General features: G+C 55.1%; 15 pseudogenes; all 15 read left to right on the forward strand.

Moving 5' to 3' along the window:
- Window positions 1–737: 737 nt before the first annotated feature.
- Window positions 738–841, forward strand: LOC129148391 (small nucleolar RNA SNORD116; annotated as a pseudogene).
- A 471-nt stretch (window positions 842–1,312) lies between these two features.
- LOC129148375 (small nucleolar RNA SNORD116) lies at window positions 1,313–1,420 on the forward strand (annotated as a pseudogene).
- An 868-nt stretch (window positions 1,421–2,288) lies between these two features.
- On the forward strand, window positions 2,289–2,393 carry LOC129148395 (small nucleolar RNA SNORD116; annotated as a pseudogene).
- Window positions 2,394–2,864: 471 nt separating this feature from the next.
- On the forward strand, window positions 2,865–2,972 carry LOC129148379 (small nucleolar RNA SNORD116; annotated as a pseudogene).
- Window positions 2,973–4,920: 1,948 nt separating this feature from the next.
- Window positions 4,921–5,026, forward strand: LOC129148403 (small nucleolar RNA SNORD116; annotated as a pseudogene).
- A 467-nt stretch (window positions 5,027–5,493) lies between these two features.
- On the forward strand, window positions 5,494–5,602 carry LOC129148385 (small nucleolar RNA SNORD116; annotated as a pseudogene).
- A 1,954-nt stretch (window positions 5,603–7,556) lies between these two features.
- LOC129148405 (small nucleolar RNA SNORD116) lies at window positions 7,557–7,662 on the forward strand (annotated as a pseudogene).
- Window positions 7,663–8,133: 471 nt separating this feature from the next.
- On the forward strand, window positions 8,134–8,242 carry LOC129148386 (small nucleolar RNA SNORD116; annotated as a pseudogene).
- An 871-nt stretch (window positions 8,243–9,113) lies between these two features.
- LOC129148393 (small nucleolar RNA SNORD116) lies at window positions 9,114–9,218 on the forward strand (annotated as a pseudogene).
- Window positions 9,219–9,689: 471 nt separating this feature from the next.
- Window positions 9,690–9,797, forward strand: LOC129148380 (small nucleolar RNA SNORD116; annotated as a pseudogene).
- A 1,951-nt stretch (window positions 9,798–11,748) lies between these two features.
- Window positions 11,749–11,854, forward strand: LOC129148406 (small nucleolar RNA SNORD116; annotated as a pseudogene).
- A 473-nt stretch (window positions 11,855–12,327) lies between these two features.
- LOC114229692 (small nucleolar RNA SNORD116) lies at window positions 12,328–12,435 on the forward strand (annotated as a pseudogene).
- Window positions 12,436–13,341: 906 nt separating this feature from the next.
- On the forward strand, window positions 13,342–13,447 carry LOC129148407 (small nucleolar RNA SNORD116; annotated as a pseudogene).
- A 473-nt stretch (window positions 13,448–13,920) lies between these two features.
- LOC129148381 (small nucleolar RNA SNORD116) lies at window positions 13,921–14,028 on the forward strand (annotated as a pseudogene).
- A 1,950-nt stretch (window positions 14,029–15,978) lies between these two features.
- Window positions 15,979–16,084, forward strand: LOC129148408 (small nucleolar RNA SNORD116; annotated as a pseudogene).
- The last annotated feature ends 404 nt before the right edge of the window (window positions 16,085–16,488 follow it).

Below are 16,488 nucleotides of genomic sequence, written 5' to 3' on the forward strand. Positions count from 1 at the left end.
GAGAGAAATATCAATGATGAGAGACAGTAATTTTCTGGTTGACTCCTGCACGCCCACTACTAACAATCGAGGCCGCATCCTGGACTTGAGTCCTGACTAAGAAAGGAACCATGACCTTCTGGTTCATTGATGGATGCTCAACCACAGAGCCACACCATCCAACCCACAGGGCTTCATTTTCCACATGGGGAGGTCCATATACAACACAGGCCTGCATATTTGCAACCCCCCCGCACACAGGAAGTCACATCTGCCCTCACTCATGCCTCAGGGACAGGAGAAGGGACAATCAGATGCCAGGCCTACAAGAGGGAAGAGGACAGGGAAGTTACCTGAGGACCCGGGCACATTACTCAGACGCACCTTTGCTTTGTGTCCACTTCTCAGGTGGAGCCGCAGCGCCAGGTTCTGCTTCAGCCGAGAAGAGAAGACTGTTGTCTGCCTGGATGGCTCGAGTCTCCGGGAGTCCAAGAGTGGCCCTGAGTCGACGCCGAGCCAGGATCCCTCAGGAAGGTAAGCGATGCTCTGCTCCTCGCTCAGCCATTAGCTTTTGGGTTTGGAGGTGCTGGAAGCGGCTTGTTTGGGTGTCCAATGGCACCCGGGGTGTCCCTCCAACACTGGAGTGAGTGCTCCTTGCTCAGTGGGGGACCTGGTCGCGCAGGCCCCGGAGGACTCTGAGGGCATTGCCTCACCCAATGAGCCCCAAGTCCGCTTGCTCCGTTGTTTAGAACGTGCTGGGATCGATGATGATTCCCCCAAAAAACCAAACCAACATTCCTTGGAGCTGAACAAAATGAGTGAGAACACATACCGTCGTCGTTCTCATCGGAAACTGAGGTCCAGCACGTTCCCAGCCCCAGGACCAGGACTAGTGAGGGACAGCTCCCCTTGTCACACTCAGGCACGCACCTCTCAGGGCATAAGCCCAGCTGCCTACCTGGCCACCTCAATGTGTCACACACGCCCGTGGTCACCCCTAAGGGATGGAGGGACTGGATAGACAGGTGCAGGCTGTACCTTGGGAACGGTTGGCGTGTGTCTTGTGACCTGAGAGCATGAATGAGTTTCTCAAATGTGCATGTGGTTTCTCTTCACTCTCCAGGTGGAGTCGTCACGAGAGGCCTGTTGTCCGCATAGAAGAGTCCACCTTGCTCTCCACCTGGGGGTCGGACGTGGGCGGGTCCTGGAAGAGTGTTGCCCCGGGGCTGCCTCATCCCGCGGGGCGCTCGAGAAGGTAAGCCTTCCTGTGCCCCAAGGTCAGCCAATTGGCCACCATGTGTCTGAACCTGGGCTCTGTGACCACAACGTGCTGGGATCGATGATGACTCCCTAAAAAAAACCAAACCAACATTCCTTGGAAAAGCTGAACAAAATGAGTGAGAACTACACCCGTCGTCGTTCTCATCGGAAACTGAGGTCCAGCACGTTCCGTATCCCAGGGACAGGAGTGAGGGACAGCGTCCCTTCTCACACGCGAGCAGGCACCTCCCGGTTTTTTAACATCCGAGAGAATTTTCTTGGTGTTGGTTGCCAGTTTTTCACACATACTTCTCGTATTTATTTCAGAGAGGAAGGGGAGGGAGAGGGAGAGAAACATGAGTGGATGAGAGAGAATCACTGATTGGTTACCTCCTGCGCTCCCTCTAGTGGGAAAGGAGCTTGAACTGACTAAGAATGGAACCATGACCTCCTGGTTCATTGCTCAACTCTTCAACCCTGAGCCACACCAGGCTGCCCAGAGGGCCTCATTTTTCACATGCATCCATAAATGCAACCCACCTGCACACAGAATGTCACACCTGCCCTAACTCATGCCTCAGGGACAGGAGAAGGGACAATCAGATGCCAGGCCTACAAGAGAGAAGAGGAGGACAGGGAAGTTACCTGAGGACCCGGACACATTACTCAAACGCACCTGTGCTTTGTGTCCACTTCTCAGGTGGAGCATCAGTGCCCCGTTCTGCTTCAGCCGAGAAGAGAAGACTTGTCTGCCTGGATGGCCCGAGTCTCCGGAAGTCCAATTGTGGCCCTGAGTCGGCGCCGAGCCAGGATCCCTCGGGAAGGTAAGCGATGCTCTGCTCCTCGCTCAGCCATTAGCTTTTGGGGTTTGGAGGTGCTGGAAGCGGCTTGTTTGGGTGTCCAATGGCACCCGGGGTGTCCCTCCAACACTGGACTGAGTGCTCCTTGCTCAGTGGGGGACCTGGTCCCGCAGGCCCCGGAGGACTCTGAGGGCCTTGCCTCACCCAGTGAGCCCCATGTCCGCTTGCTCCGTTGTTTAGAACGTGCTGGGATCGATGATGATTCCCCCAAAAAAACCAAACCAACATTCCTTGGAGCTGAACAAAATGAGTGAGAACACATACCGTCGTCGTTCTCATCGGAAACTGAGGTCCAGCACGTTCAGAGCCCCAGGACCAGGACTAGTGAGGGACAGCTCCCCTTGTCACACTCAGGCACGCACCTCTCAGGACCTAAGCCCAGCGGCCTACCTGGCCACCTCATGGTGTCACACACGCCCGTGGTCACCCCTAAGGGATGGAGGGACTGGATAGACAGGTGCAGGCTGTACCCGGGGAACGGTTGGCATGTGTCTTGTGACCTGAGAGCATGAATGAGTTTCTCAAATGTGCATGTGGTTTCTCTTCACTCTCCAGGTGGAGTCGTCATGAGAGGCCCGTTGTCCGCATAGAAGAGACCACCTTGCTCTCCACCTGGGGGTCGGACGTTGGCGGGTCCTGGAAGAGTGTTGGCCCGGGTCTGCATCATGCCCGCGGGGCGCTCGAGAAGGTAAGCCTTCCTGTGCCCCAAGGTCAGCCAATTGGCCACCATGTGTCTGAACCAGGCTCTGTGACCACAACGTGCTGGGATCGATGATGACTCCCTAAAAAAAACCAAACCAACATTCCTTGGAAAAGCTGAACAAAATGAGTGAGAACTACACCCGTCGTCGTTCTCATCGGTAACTGAGGTCCAGCACGTTCCGTATCCCAGAGACAGGAGTGAGGGACAGCTTCCCTTCTCACACTCATCCATGCATCTCCCAGGGCGTGTCCATTTCATCCTGTTCTGTCTTATGGTCAGTGTCTTCTTCACCTTGGTTGGGTTCCCTGATGGAACCGTTCTGATTGGTTTGATGGCTGTGTAGGCACGGTGGCCAATGAGCACCTCATCTGTAGGAATTGGAGAGAGTGACCGTGGCCTCTGTCCTGGGAGCTCATGGTGTTTTTCTTGTTCGCTCTGCCGTGGTAGCCCCTGTAGCTCTGACTTGGGCAGCAAAGGACAAAACATGCATGGCTCCTGATTCCGCCCCATTTCCCGGCTGGCAGCGATAGCTGTTCTTGCCTTTTGACTTGGTGCGAAATTGTGAGTTCCCTAGGGTGTTTTTGGGGTACGTTGTCGATAGTAGGCCTTGGTGTTGCAGTTGTGACATCCTCCTCCTAACCCCCGCCCTGAGTCCACATGCATGTGGACTGTGCTGGGCTCCCAGCACTGAGGTGCTGCTTCCGGTGGTGATGGCCAGGGTAAGGTTGCTAGAGGAGGGCAGGTCTGGGGTGGACTCCATGCGCTTCCATAGCATGTCCTGGCTGTTTGCTTTGAGCGAGGTCTTCTGCTTCCCATGATGTTATTTTCTTTAAATACACATTTATTGATTTCAGAGAGGATGGGGGAGAGAAACATCAGTGAGTAGGCAGAAACAGCTATCGGTTGGCTAACTTCTGCACTTCCCCTACTGGGATTGGAGCCATCAACCCCAGGAATCAAACCGTGGTTCATGGGTCAAGGCTCCCGCCCTGAGCCACACGCGTGGGCTGTGCATGCTACTTCTAAAAGAGCCCGTGGGTGCTTGAAGGTCTCCTGGCAGGTCAGAGCCTGAGTTCTTTGTCTGGGAAACGTGTTGTTTTCGGATGGGAATGTGGCCTCGCCCCACGCGGCGGTGTTTAGGAGAGATGGCCAATGAGGACCAGACTCCGGTCTGCTTTCCCTGTGTCCCCTTGAGGGCATCGGCTGGGTTTGCATGGCAGCGTGCCTGGCTGAGGTGGCTTGTCTGCTGAAGGGAGGCTACATCCATGTAGCCCTTGTGCTCCCGGTGCCCGTCTCTGTGTGGGTGGTTTGTGTCTGTTTCCATGTGGTTTCTTCACGTGTATTTGACGGTGACATTTTTAAGAGACAAAATGTCCGAGTAGAGGGCCATCCTGCTTCTTAAGGGCACGCTCGTAGAACGTGTGTTCTTTTGTCCTGATTTCTGGGCCTGTATGAGCAGTCCCGTGAGGTGAGGCATTGTGGGGTTTTGTTTGTTGAACAGTCTTTTTTTCCATGGGAGGCAGGGAGCGTGTCCAGGATGTGGGCACAGGGCTATATGTTTCCCTTGAGAAGGCGGCTGCCCACAACACATGCGATGTATCAGTAGTCTGACCTGCACGCATGGTGGAACACCCGCCACTCACATCTCAGGGAGAGAAAAACGTGAGGGATACACAGGTCGGGTAAGAGGAGGAGAATCATGTGGGTTCATTCCTGAGGACCCGGACACATTACTCAGACGCACCTGTGCTTTGTGTCCACTTCTCAGGTGGAGCCGCAGTGCCAGGTTCTGCTTCGGCCAAGAGGAGAAGACTGTTGTCTGCCTGGATGGCCCGAATCCCTGCGAGTCCAATCTGGCCCTGAATCGGCGCCGAGCCAGGATCCCTCGGGAAGGTAAGCGATGCTCTGCTCCGCGCTCAGCCATTAGCTTTTGGGTTTTGGAGGTGCTGGAAGCGGCTTGTTTGGGTGTCCAATGGCACCCGGGGTGTCCCTCCAACACTGGACTGAGTGCTCCTTGCTCAGTGGGGGACCTGGTCCCGCAGGCCCCGGAGGACTCTGAGGGCATTGCCTCACCCAGTGAGCCCCAAGTCCGCTTGCTCCGTTGTTTAGAACGTGCTGGGATCGATGATGATTCCCCCCAAAAAAACCAAACCAACATTCCTTGGAGCTGAACAAAATGAGTGAGAACACATACCGTCGTCGTTCTCATCGGAAACTGAGGTCCAGAAAGTTCACAGCCCCAGGACCAGGACTAGTGAGGGACAGCTCCCTTGTCACACTCATGCACGCACCTCTCAGGAATAAGATCAACTGCCTACCTGGCCACCTCATGGTGTCACACGCCCGTGGTCACCCCTAAGGGATGGAGGGACTGGATAGACAGGTGCAGGCTGTACCTGGGGAACGGTTGGCGTGTGTCTTGTGACCTGAGAGCATGAATGAGTTTCTCAAATGTGCATGTGGTTTCTCTTCACTCTCCAGGTGGAGTCGTCACGAGAGGCCTGTTGTCCACATAGAAGAGACCACCTTGCTCTCCACCTGGGGGTCGGACGTGGGCGGGTCCTGGAAGAGTGTTGCCCGGGTCTGCCTCATGGCCGCGGGGCGCTCAAGAAGGTAAGCCTTCCTGTGCCCCAAGGTCAGCCAATTGGCCACCATGTGTCTGAACCAGGGCTCTGTGACCGCAACGTGCTGGGATCGATGATGACTCCCTAAAAAAAAACCAAACCAACATTCCTTGGAAAAGCTGAACAAAATGAGTGAGAACTACACCCGTCGTCGTTCTCATCGGTAACTGAGGTCCAGCACGTTCCGTATCCCAGGGACAGGAGTGAGGGACAGCTTCCCTTCTCACACTCATCCATGCATCTCCCAGGGCGTGTCCATTTCATCCCGTTCTGTCTTATGGTCAGTGTCTTCTTCACCTTGGTTGGGTTCCGTGATGGAACCGTTCTGATTGGTTTGAGTGGCTGTGTAGGCACGGTGGCCAATGAGCCCCTCATCTGTAGGAGTCGGAGAGAGTGACCATGGCCTTTGTCCTGGGAGCTCATGGTGTTTGCCTTGTTCGCTCTGCCGTGGTAGCCCCTGTAGCTCTGACTTGGGCAGCAAAGGACAAAACATGCATGTCTCCTGATTCCGCCCCATTTCCCTGCTGGCAGCGATAGCTGTTCTTGCCTTTTGACTTGGTGCGAAATTGTGAGTTCCCTAGGGTGTTTTTGGGGTACGTTGTCGATAGTAGGCCTTGGTGTTGCAGTTGTGACATCCTCCTCCTAACCCCCGCCCTGAGTCCACATGCATGTGGACTGTGCTGGGCTCCCAGCACTGAGGTGCTGCTTCCGGTGGTGATGGCCAGGGTAAGGTTGCAAGAGGAGGGCAGGTCTGGGGTGGACTCCATGCGCTTCCATAGCATGTCCTGGCTGTTTGCTTTGAGCGAGGTCTTCTGCTTCCCATGGATGTTATTTTCTTTAAATACACATTTATTGATTTCAGAGAGGATGGGGGAGAGAAACATCAGTGAGAAGGCAGAAACAGTATCGGTTGGCTAACTTCTGCACTTCCCCTACTGGGATTGGAGCCATCAACCCCAGGAATCAAACCGTGGTTCATGGGTCAAGGCTCCCGCCCTGAGCCACACGCGTGGGCTGTGCATGCTACTTCTAAAAGAGCCCGTGGGTGCTTGAAGGTCTCCTGGCAGGTCAGAGCCTGAGTTCTTTGTCTGGGAAACGTGTTGTTTTCAGATGGGAATGTGGCCTCGCCCCACGCGGCGGTGTTTAGGAGAGATGGCCAATGAGGACCAGACTCGGGTCTGCTTTCCCTGTGTCCCCCTGAGGGCATTCGGCTGGGTTTGCATGGCAGCGTGCTGGCTGAGCTGGCTTGTCTGCTTAAGGGAGGATACATCCATGTACCCTTGTGCTCCCGGTGACCGTCTCTGTGTGGGTGGTTTGTGTCTGTTTCCATGTGGTTTCTTCACGTGTATTTGACCGGTGACAGTTTTCAGGGACAAAATGTCCGAGTAGAGGGCCCTCCTGTTTCTTAAGGGCACGCTCGTAGAACGTGTGTTCTTTTGTCCTGATTTCTGGGCCTGTATGAGCAGTCCCGTGAGGTGAGGCATTGTGGGGTTTTGTTTGTTGAACAGTCTTTTTTTCCATGGGAGGCAGGGACTGTGTCCAGGATGTGGGCACAGGGCTGTATGTTTCCCTTGAGAAGGCGGCTGCCCACAACACATGCGATGTATCAGTAGTCTGACCTGCACGCATGGTGGAACACCCGCCACTCACATCTCAGGGAGAGAAAAACGTGAGGGATACACAGGTCGGGTAAGAGGAGGAGAATCATGTGGGTTCATTCCTGAGGACCCGGGCACATTACTCAGACGCACCTGTGCTTTGTGTCCACTTCTCAGGTGGAGCCGCAGCGCCAGGTTCTGCTTCGGCCAAAAGAGAGGACTGTTGTCTGCCTGGATGGTCCAAGTCTCCGGGAGTCTCTGAGGAAGGGTGGCCCTGAATGGGTGCCGAGCCGGAATCCCTCGGGAAGGTAAGCGATGCTCTGCTCCTCGCTCGGCCATTAGCTTTTGGGTTTGGAGGTGCTGGAAGCGGCTTGTTTGGGTGTCCAATGGCACCCGGGGTGTCCCTCCAACACTGGACTGAGTCCTCCTTGCTCAGTGGGGGACCTGGTCCCGCAGGCCCCGGAGGACTCTGAGGGCATTGCCTCACCCAATGAGCCCCAAGTCCGCTTGCTCCGTTGTTTAGAACGTGCTGGGATCGATGATGATTCCCCCCAAAAAAACCAAACCAACATTCCTTGGAGCTGAACAAAATGAGTGAGAACACATACCGTCGTCGTTCTCATCGGAAACTGAGGTCCAGCACGTTCAGAGCCCCAGGACCAGGACTAGTGAGGGACAGCTTCCCTTGTCACACTCAGGCACGCACCTCCAGGGCATAAGCCCAGCTGCCTACCTGGCCACCTCATGGTGTCACACACGCCCGTGGTCACCCTAAGGGATGGAGGGACTGGATAGACAGGTGCAGGCTGTACCTGGGGAACGGTTGGCGTGTGTCTTGTGACCTGAGAGCATGAATGAGTTTCTCAAATGTGCATGTGGTTTCTCTTCACTCTCCAGGTGGAGTCGTCATGAGAGGCCTGTTGTCCACATGGAAGAGACCACCTTCCTCTCTACCTGGGGGTCGGACGTGTACGGGTCCTGGAAGAATTTTTGCACCGGGTCTGCCTCATGGCCGCGGGGCGCTCGAGAAGGTAAGCCTTCCTCTACCCCAAGGTCAGCCAATTGGCCACCATGTGTCTGAACCAGGGCTCTGTGACCACAACGTGCTGGGATCGATGATGACTCCCTAAAAAAAAACCAAACCAACATTCCTTGGAAAAGCTGAACAAAATGAGTGAGAACTACACCCGTCGTCGTTCTCATCGGTAACTGAGGTCCAGCACGTTCCGTATCCCAGGGACAGGAGTGAGGGACAGCTTCCCTTGTCACACGCGAGCAGGCACCTCCCAGTTTTTTAACATCCGAGAGAATTTTCTTGGTGTTGGTTGCCAGTTTTTCACACATACTTCTCTTATTTATTTCAGAGAGGAAGGGGAGGGAGAGGGAGAGAAACATGAGTGGATGAGAGAGAATCACTGATTGGTTACCTCCTGCGCTCCCTCTAGTGGGAAAGGAGCTTGAACTGACTAAGAATGGAACCATGACCTCCTGGTTCATTGCTCAACTCTTCAACCCTGAGCCACACCAGGCTGCCCAGAGGGCCTCATTTTTCACATGCATCCATAAATGCAACCCACCTGCACACAGAATGTCACACCTGCCCTAACTCATGCCTCAGGGACAGGAGAAGGGACAATCAGATGCCAGGCCTACAAGAGGGAAGAGGAGGACAGGGATGTTACCTGAGGACCTGGACACATTACTCAAACGCACCTGTGCTTTGTGTCCACTTCTCAGGTGGAGGATCAGTGCCCCGTTCTGCTTCAGCCGAGAAGAGAAGACTGTTGTCTGCCTGGATGGCCCGAGTCCCCCGGGAGTCCAATTTGGCCCTGAAACGGCGACCAGCCAGGATCCCTCGGGAAGGTAAGCGATGCTCTGCTCCTCGCTCAGCCATTAGCTTTTGGGGTTTGGAGGTGCTGGAAGCGGCTTGTTTGGGTGTCCAATGGCACCCGGGGTGTCCCTCCAACACTGGACTGAGTGCTCCTTGCTCAGTGGGTGTCCTGGGTCCCGCAGGCCCCGGAGGACTCTGAGGGCATTGCCTCACCCAGTGAGCCCCAAGTCCGCTTGCTCCGTTGTTTAGAACGTGCTGGGATCGATGATGATTCCCCCCAAAAAACCAAACCAACATTCCTTGGAGCTGAACAAAATGAGTGAGAACACATACCGTCGTCGTTCTCATCGGAAACTGAGGTCCAGCACGTTCCCAGCCCCAGGACCAGGACTAGTGAGGGACAGCTTCCCTTGTCACACTCAGGCACGCACCTCTCAGGACATAAGTCCCACTGCCTACCTGCCCACCTCATGGTGTCACACACGCCCGTGGTCACCCCTAAGGGATGGAGGGACTGGATAGACAGGTGCAGGCTGTACCTGGGGAACGGTTGGCATGTGTCTTGTGACCTGAGAGCATGAATGAGTTTCTCAAATGTGCATGTGGTTTCTCTTCACTCTCCAGGTGGAGTCGTCATGAGAGGCCTGTTGTCCGCATACAAGAGACCACCTTGCTCTCCACCTGGGGGTCGGACGTTGGCGGGTCCTGGAAGAGTGTTGCCCCGGGGCTGCATCATGCCCACAGGGCGCTCGAGAAGGTAAGCCTTCCTGTGCCCCAAGGTCAGCCAATTGGCCACCATGTGTCTGAACCAGGTGCTGTGACCACACCGTGCTGGGATCGATGATGACTCCCTAAAAAAAACCAAACCAACATTCCTTGGAAAAGCTGAACAAAATGAGTGAGAACTACACCCGTCGTCGTTCTCATCGGTAACTGAGGTCCAGCACGTTCCGTATCCCAGGGACAAGAGTTAGGGACAGCTTCCCTTCTCACACTCATCCATGCATCTTCCAGGGCGTGTCCATTTCATCCCGTTCTGTCTTATGATCAGTGTCGTCTTCACCTTGGTTGGGTTCCCTGATGGAACCGTTCTGATTGGTTTGAGTGGCTGTGTCGGCACGGTGGCCAATGAGCACCTCATCTGTAGGAGTTGGAGAGAGTGACCGTGGCCTTTGTCCTGGGAGCTCATGGTGTTTGCCTTGTTGGCTCTGCCGTGGTAGCCCCTGTAGCTCTGACTTGGGCAGCAAAGGACAAAACATGCATGGCTCCTGATTCCGCCCCATTTCCCTGCTGGCAGCGATAGCTGTTCTTGCCTTTTGACTTGGTGCGAAATTGTGAGTTCCCTAGGGTGTTTTTGGGGTACGTTGTCGATAGTAGGCCTTGGTGTTGCAGTTGTGACATCCTCCTCCTAACCCCCGCCCTGAGTCCACATGCATGTGGACTGTGCTGGGCTCCCAGCACTGAGGTGCTGCTTCCGGGGGTGATGGCCAGGGTAAGGTTGCTAGAGGAGGGCAGGTCTGGGGTGGACTCCATGCGCTTCCATAGCATGTCCTGGCTGTTTGCTTTGAGCGAGGTCTTCTGCTTCCCATGGATGTTATTTTCTTTAAATACACATTTATTGATTTCAGAGAGGATGGGGGAGAGAAACATCAGTGAGAAGGCAGAAACAGGTATCGGTTGGCTAACTTCTGCACTTCCCCTACTGGGTTTGGAGCCATCAACCCCAGGAATCAAACCGTGGTTCATGGGTCAAGGCTCCCGCCCTGAGCCACACGCGTGGGCTGTGCATGCTACTTCTAAAAGAGCCCGTGGGTGCTTGAGGGCCTCCTGGCAGGTCAGAGCCTGAGTTCTTTGTCTGGGAAACGTGTTGTTTTCGGATGGGAATGTGGCCTCGCCCCACGCGGCGGTGTTTAGGAGAGATGGCCAATGAGGACCAGACTCGGGTCTGCTTTCCCTGTGTCCCCCTGAGGGCATTCGGCTGGGTTTGCATGGCAGCGTGCCTGGCTGAGGCGGCTTGTCTGCTGAAGGGAGGCTACATCCATGTAGCCCTTGCGCTCCCGGAGCCCGTCTCTGTGTGGGTGGTTTGTGTCTGTTTCCATGTGGTTTCTTCACGTGTATTTGACCGGTGACAGTTTTCAGGGTCAAAATGTCCGAGTAGAGGGCCCTCCTGCTTCTTTAGGGCACGCTCGTAGAACGGGTGTTCTTTTGTCCTGATTTCTGGGCCTGTATGAGCAGTCCCGTGAGGTGAGGCATTGTGGGGTTTTGTTTGTTGAACAGTCTTTTTTTCCATGGGAGGCAGGGAGCGTGTCCAGGATGTGGGCACAGGGCTATATGTTTTCCTTGAGAAGGCGGCTGCCCACAACACATGCGATGTATCAGTAGTCTGACCTGCACGCATGGTGGAACACCCGCCACTCACAACTCAGGGAGAGAAAAACGAGAGGGATACACAGGTCGGGTAAGAGGAGGAGAATCATGTGGGTTCATTCCTGAGGACCCGGACACATTACTCAGACGCACCTGTGCTTTGTGTCCACTTCTCAGGTGGAGCCGCAGCGCCAGGTTCTGCTTCGGCCAAGAGGAGAAGACAGTTGTCTGCCTGGATGGCCCGAATCCCTGCGAGTCCAATCTGGCCCTGACTCGGCGCCGAGCCAGCATCCCTCGGGAAGGTAAGCGATGCTCTGCTCCTCACTCAGCCATTAGCTTTTGGGTTTGGAGGTGCTGGAAGCGGCTTGTTTGGGTGTCCAATGGCACCCGGGGTGTCCCTCCAACACTGGACTGAGTGCTCCTTGCTCAGTGGGGGACCTGGTCCCGCAGGCCCCGGAGGACTCTGAGGGCATTGCCTCACCCAATGAGCCCCAAGTCCGCTTGCTCCGTTGTTTAGAACGTGCTGGGATCGATGATGATTCCCCCCAAAAAAACCAAACCAACATTCCTTGGAGCTGAACAAAATGAGTGAGAACACATACCGTCGTCGTTCTCATCGGAAACTGAGGTCCAGCACGTTCCCAGCCCCAGGACCAGGACTAGTGAGGGACAGCTCCCCTTGTCACACTCAGGCACGCACCTCTCAGGACATAAGCCCAGCTGCCTACCTGGCCACCTCATGGTGTCACACACGCCCGTGGTCACCCCTAAGGGATGGAGGGACTGGATAGACAGGTGCAGGCTGTACCTGGGGAACGATTGGCATGTGTCTTGTGACCTGAGAGCATGAATGAGTTTCTCAAATGTGCATGTGGTTTCTCTTCACTCTCCAGGTGGAGTCGTCACGAGAGGCCTGTTGTCCGCGTACAAGAGACCACCTTCCTCTCCACCTGGGGGTCGGACGTGGATGGTTCCTGGAAGAAGTATTGCCCCGGGGTTGCCTCACGGCCGCGGGGCGCTCGAGAAGGTAAGCCTTCCTGTGCCCCAAGGTCAGCCAATTGGCCACCATGTGTCTGAACCAGGGCTCTGTGACCACAACGTGCTGGGATCGATGATGACTCCCTAAAAAAAACCAAACCAACATTCCTTGGAAAAGCTGAACAAAATGAGTGAGAACTACACCCGTCGTCGTTCTCATCGGTAACTGAGGTCCAGCACGTTCCGTATCCCAGGGACAGGAGTGAGGGACAGCGTCCCCTTCTCACACACCAGCAGGCATCTCCCATTTTTTTAACATCCGAGAGGGTTTTCTTGGTGTAGTTTGACAGTTTTTCACACATATTTCTCTTATTTATTTAAGAGAGGAAGGGGAGGGAGAGGGAGAGAAACATGAGTGATGAGAGAGAATCATTGATTGGTTACCTCCTACACTTCCACTACTTGGGAAGGAGCCCGCAGCCTGGGCATGTGCCCTGACTAAGAATGGAACCATGACCTCCTGGTTCATTGGTCAATACTCAACCCCTGAGCCAAAACAGTCTGCCCACATGGCTTCATTTTTCACATAGGGAGGCTTACACACAACACACACATCCATTTTTGCAACCCACCTGCACACAGAATGTCACACCTGCCCTCACTCATGCCTCAGGGACAGGAGAAGGGACAATCAGATGCCAGGCTTATGAGAAGAAAGAGGACAGAGATGTTAACTGAGGACCCGGGCACATTACTCAGACGCACCTGTGCTTTGTGTCCACTTCTCAGGTGGAGCCGCAGTGCCAGGTTCTGCCTCGGCCGAGAAGAGAAGACTGTTGTCTGCCTGGATGGCCCGAGTCTCCCCGGGAGTCCAACAGTGGCCCTGAGTCGTCGCCGAGCCAGGATCCCTCGGGAAGGTAAGCGATGCTCTGCTCCTCGCTCAGCCATTAGCTTTTGGGTTTGGAGGTGCTGGAAGCGGCTTGTTTGGGTGTCCAATGGCACCCGGGGTGTCCCTCCAACACTGGACTGAGTGCTCCTTGCTCAGTGGGGGACCTGGTCCCGCAGGCCCCGGAGGACTCTGAGGGCATTGCCTCACCCAATGAGCCCCAAGTCCGCTTGCTCCGTTGTTTAGAACGTGCTGGGATCGATGATGATTCCCCCCAAAAAAACCAAACCAACATTCCTTGGAGCTGAACAAAATGAGTGAGAACACATACCGTCGTCGTTCTCATCGGAAACTGAGGTCCAGCACGTTCAGAGCCCCAGGACCAGGACTAGTGAGGGACAGCTCCCCTTGTCACACTCAGGCACGCACCTCTCAGGACATAAGCCCAGCTGCGTACCTGGCCACCTCATGGTGTCACACACGCCCGTGGTCACCCCTAAGGGATGGAGGGACTGGATAGACAGGTGCAGGCTGTACCTGGGGAACGGTTGGCATGTGTCTTGTGACCTGAGAGCATGAATGAGTTTCTCAAATGTGCATGTGGTTTCTCTTCACTCTCCAGGTGGAGTCGTCACGAGAGGCCTGTTGTCCGCGTACAAGAGACCACCTTCCTCTCCACCTGGGGGTCGGACGTGGATGGTTCCTGGAAGAAGTATTGCCCCGGGGTTGCCTCACGGCCGCGGGGCGCTCGAGAAGGTAAGCCTTCCTGTGCCCCAAGGTCAGCCAATTGGCCACCATGTGTCTGAACCAGGGCTCTGTGACCACAACGTGCTGGGATCGATGATGACTCCCTAAAAAAAACCAAACCAACATTCCTTGGAAAAGCTGAACAAAATGAGTGAGAACTACACCCGTCGTCGTTCTCATCGGTAACTGAGGTCCAGCACGTTCCGTATCCCAGGGACAAGAGTTAGGGACAGCTTCCCTTCTCACACTCATCCATGCATCTCCCAGGGCGTGTCCATTTCATCCCGTTCTGTCTTATGGTCAGTGTCTTCTTCACCTTGGTTGGGTTCCCTGATGGAACCGTTCTGATTGGTTTGATGGCTGTGACGGTACGGTGGCCAATGAGCACCTCATCTGTAGGAGTTGGAGAGAGTGACCGTGGCCTTTGTCCTGGGAGCTCACGGTGTTTGCCTTGTTCGCTCTGCCGTGGTAGCCCCTGTAGCTCTGACTTGGGCAGCAAAGGACAAAACATGCATGGCTCCTGATTCCGCCCCATTTCCCTGCTGGCAGCGATAGCTGTTCTTGCCTTTTGACTTGGTGCGAAATTGTGAGTTCCCTAGGGTGTTTTTGGGGTACGTTGTCGATAGTAGGCCTTGGTGTTGCAGTTGTGACATCCTCCTCCTAACCCCCGCCCTGAGTCCACATGCATGTGGACTGTGCTGGGCTCCCAGCACTGAGGTGCTGCTTCCGGTGGTGATGGCCAGGGTAAGGTTGCAAGAGGAGGGCAGGTCTGGGGTGGACTCCATGCACTTCCATAGCATGTCCTGGCTGTTAGCTTTGAGCGAGGTCTTCTGCTTCCCATGGATGTTACTTTCTTTAAATACACATTTATTGATTTCAGAGAGAATGGGGGAGAGAAACATCAGTGAGAAGGCAGAAACAGCTATCGGTTGGCTAACTTCTGCACTTCCCCTACTGGGTTTGGAGCCATCAACCCCAGGAATCAAACCGTGGTTCATGGGTCAAGGCTCCCGCCCTGAGCCACACGCGTGGGCTGTGCATGCTACTTCTAAAAGAGCCCGTGGGTGCTTGAAGGTCTCCTGGCAGGTCAGAGCCTGAGTTCTTTGTCTGGGAAACGTGTTGTTTTCGGATGGGAATGTGGCCTCGCCCCACGCGGCGGTGTTTAGGAGAGATGGCCAATGAGGACCAGACTCGGGTCTGCTTTCCCTGTGTCCCCCTGAGGGCATTCGGCTGGGTTTGCATGGCAGCGTGCCTGGCTGAGGTGGCTTGTCTGCTTAAGGGAGGCTACATCCATGTAGCCCTTGTGATCCCGGTGCCCGTCTCTGTGTGGGTGGTTTGTGTCTGTTTCCATGTGGTTTCTTCACGTGTATTTGAGCGGTGACAGTTTTCAGGGACAAAATGTCCGAGTAGAGGGCCCTCCTGCTTCTTAAGGGCACGCTCGTAGAACGTGTGTTCTTTTGTCCTGATTTCTGGGCCTGTATGAGCAGTCCCGTGAGGTGAGGCATTGTGGGGTTTTGTTTGTGGGGGTTTCTTTTTTTCCATGGGAGGCAGGGAGCGTGTCCAGGATGTGGGCACAGGGCTATATGTTTCCCTTGAGAAGGCGGCTGCCCACAACACATGCGATGTATCAGTAGTCTGACCTGCACACATGGTGGAACACCCGCCACTCACATCTCAGGGAGAGAAAAACGTGAGGGATACACAGGTCGGGTAAGAGGAGGAGAATCATGTGGGTTCATTCCTGAGGACCCGGACACATTACTCAGACGCACCTGTGCTTTGTGTCCACTTCTCAGGTGGAGCCGCAGTGCCAGGTTCTGCTTCGGCCAAGAGGAGAAGACTGTTGTCTGCCTGGATGGCCCGAATCCCTGAGAGTCCAATCTGGCCCTGAATCGGCGCCGAGCCAGGATCCCTCGGGAAGGTAAGCAATGCTCTGCTCCTCGCTCAGCCATTAGCTTTTGGGTTTGGAGGTGCTGGAAGCGGCTTGTTTGGGTGTCCAATGGCACCCGGGGTGTCCCTCCAACACTGGACTGAGTGCTCCTTGCTCAGTGGGGGACCTGGTCCCGCAGGCCCCGGAGGACTCTGAGGGCATTGCCTCACCCAGTGAGCCCCAAGTCCGCTTGCTCCGTTGTTTAGAACGTGCTGGGATCGATGATGATTCCCCCCAAAAAAACCAAACCAACATTCCTTGGAGCTGAACAAAATGAGTGAGAACACATACCGTCGTCGTTCTCATCGGAAACTGAGGTCCAGCACGTTCACAGCCCCAGGACCAGGACTAGTGAGGGACAGCTCCCCTTGTCACACTCAGGCACGCACCTCCGGGGAATAAGTCCCACTGCCTACCGGCCCACCTCATGGTGTCACACACGCCCGTGGTCACCCCTAAGGGATGGAGGGACTGGATAGACAGGTGCAGGCTGTACCTGGGGAACGGTTGGCATGTGTCTTGTGACCTGAGAGCATGAATGAGTTTCTCAAATGTGCATGTGCTTTCTCTTCACTCTCCAGGTGGAGTCGTCACGAGAGGCCTGTTGTCCGCATAGAAGAGAGCACCTTGCTCTCCACCTGGGGGTCGGACGTTGGCGGGTCCTGGAAGAGTGTTGCCCCGGGTCTGCCTCACGGCCGCGGGGCGCTCAAGAAGGTAAGCCTTCC

This window comes from Eptesicus fuscus, chromosome 25, assembly GCF_027574615.1.
Source record: "Eptesicus fuscus isolate TK198812 chromosome 25, DD_ASM_mEF_20220401, whole genome shotgun sequence".
Classification (NCBI taxonomy): Eukaryota; Metazoa; Chordata; class Mammalia; order Chiroptera; family Vespertilionidae; genus Eptesicus; species Eptesicus fuscus.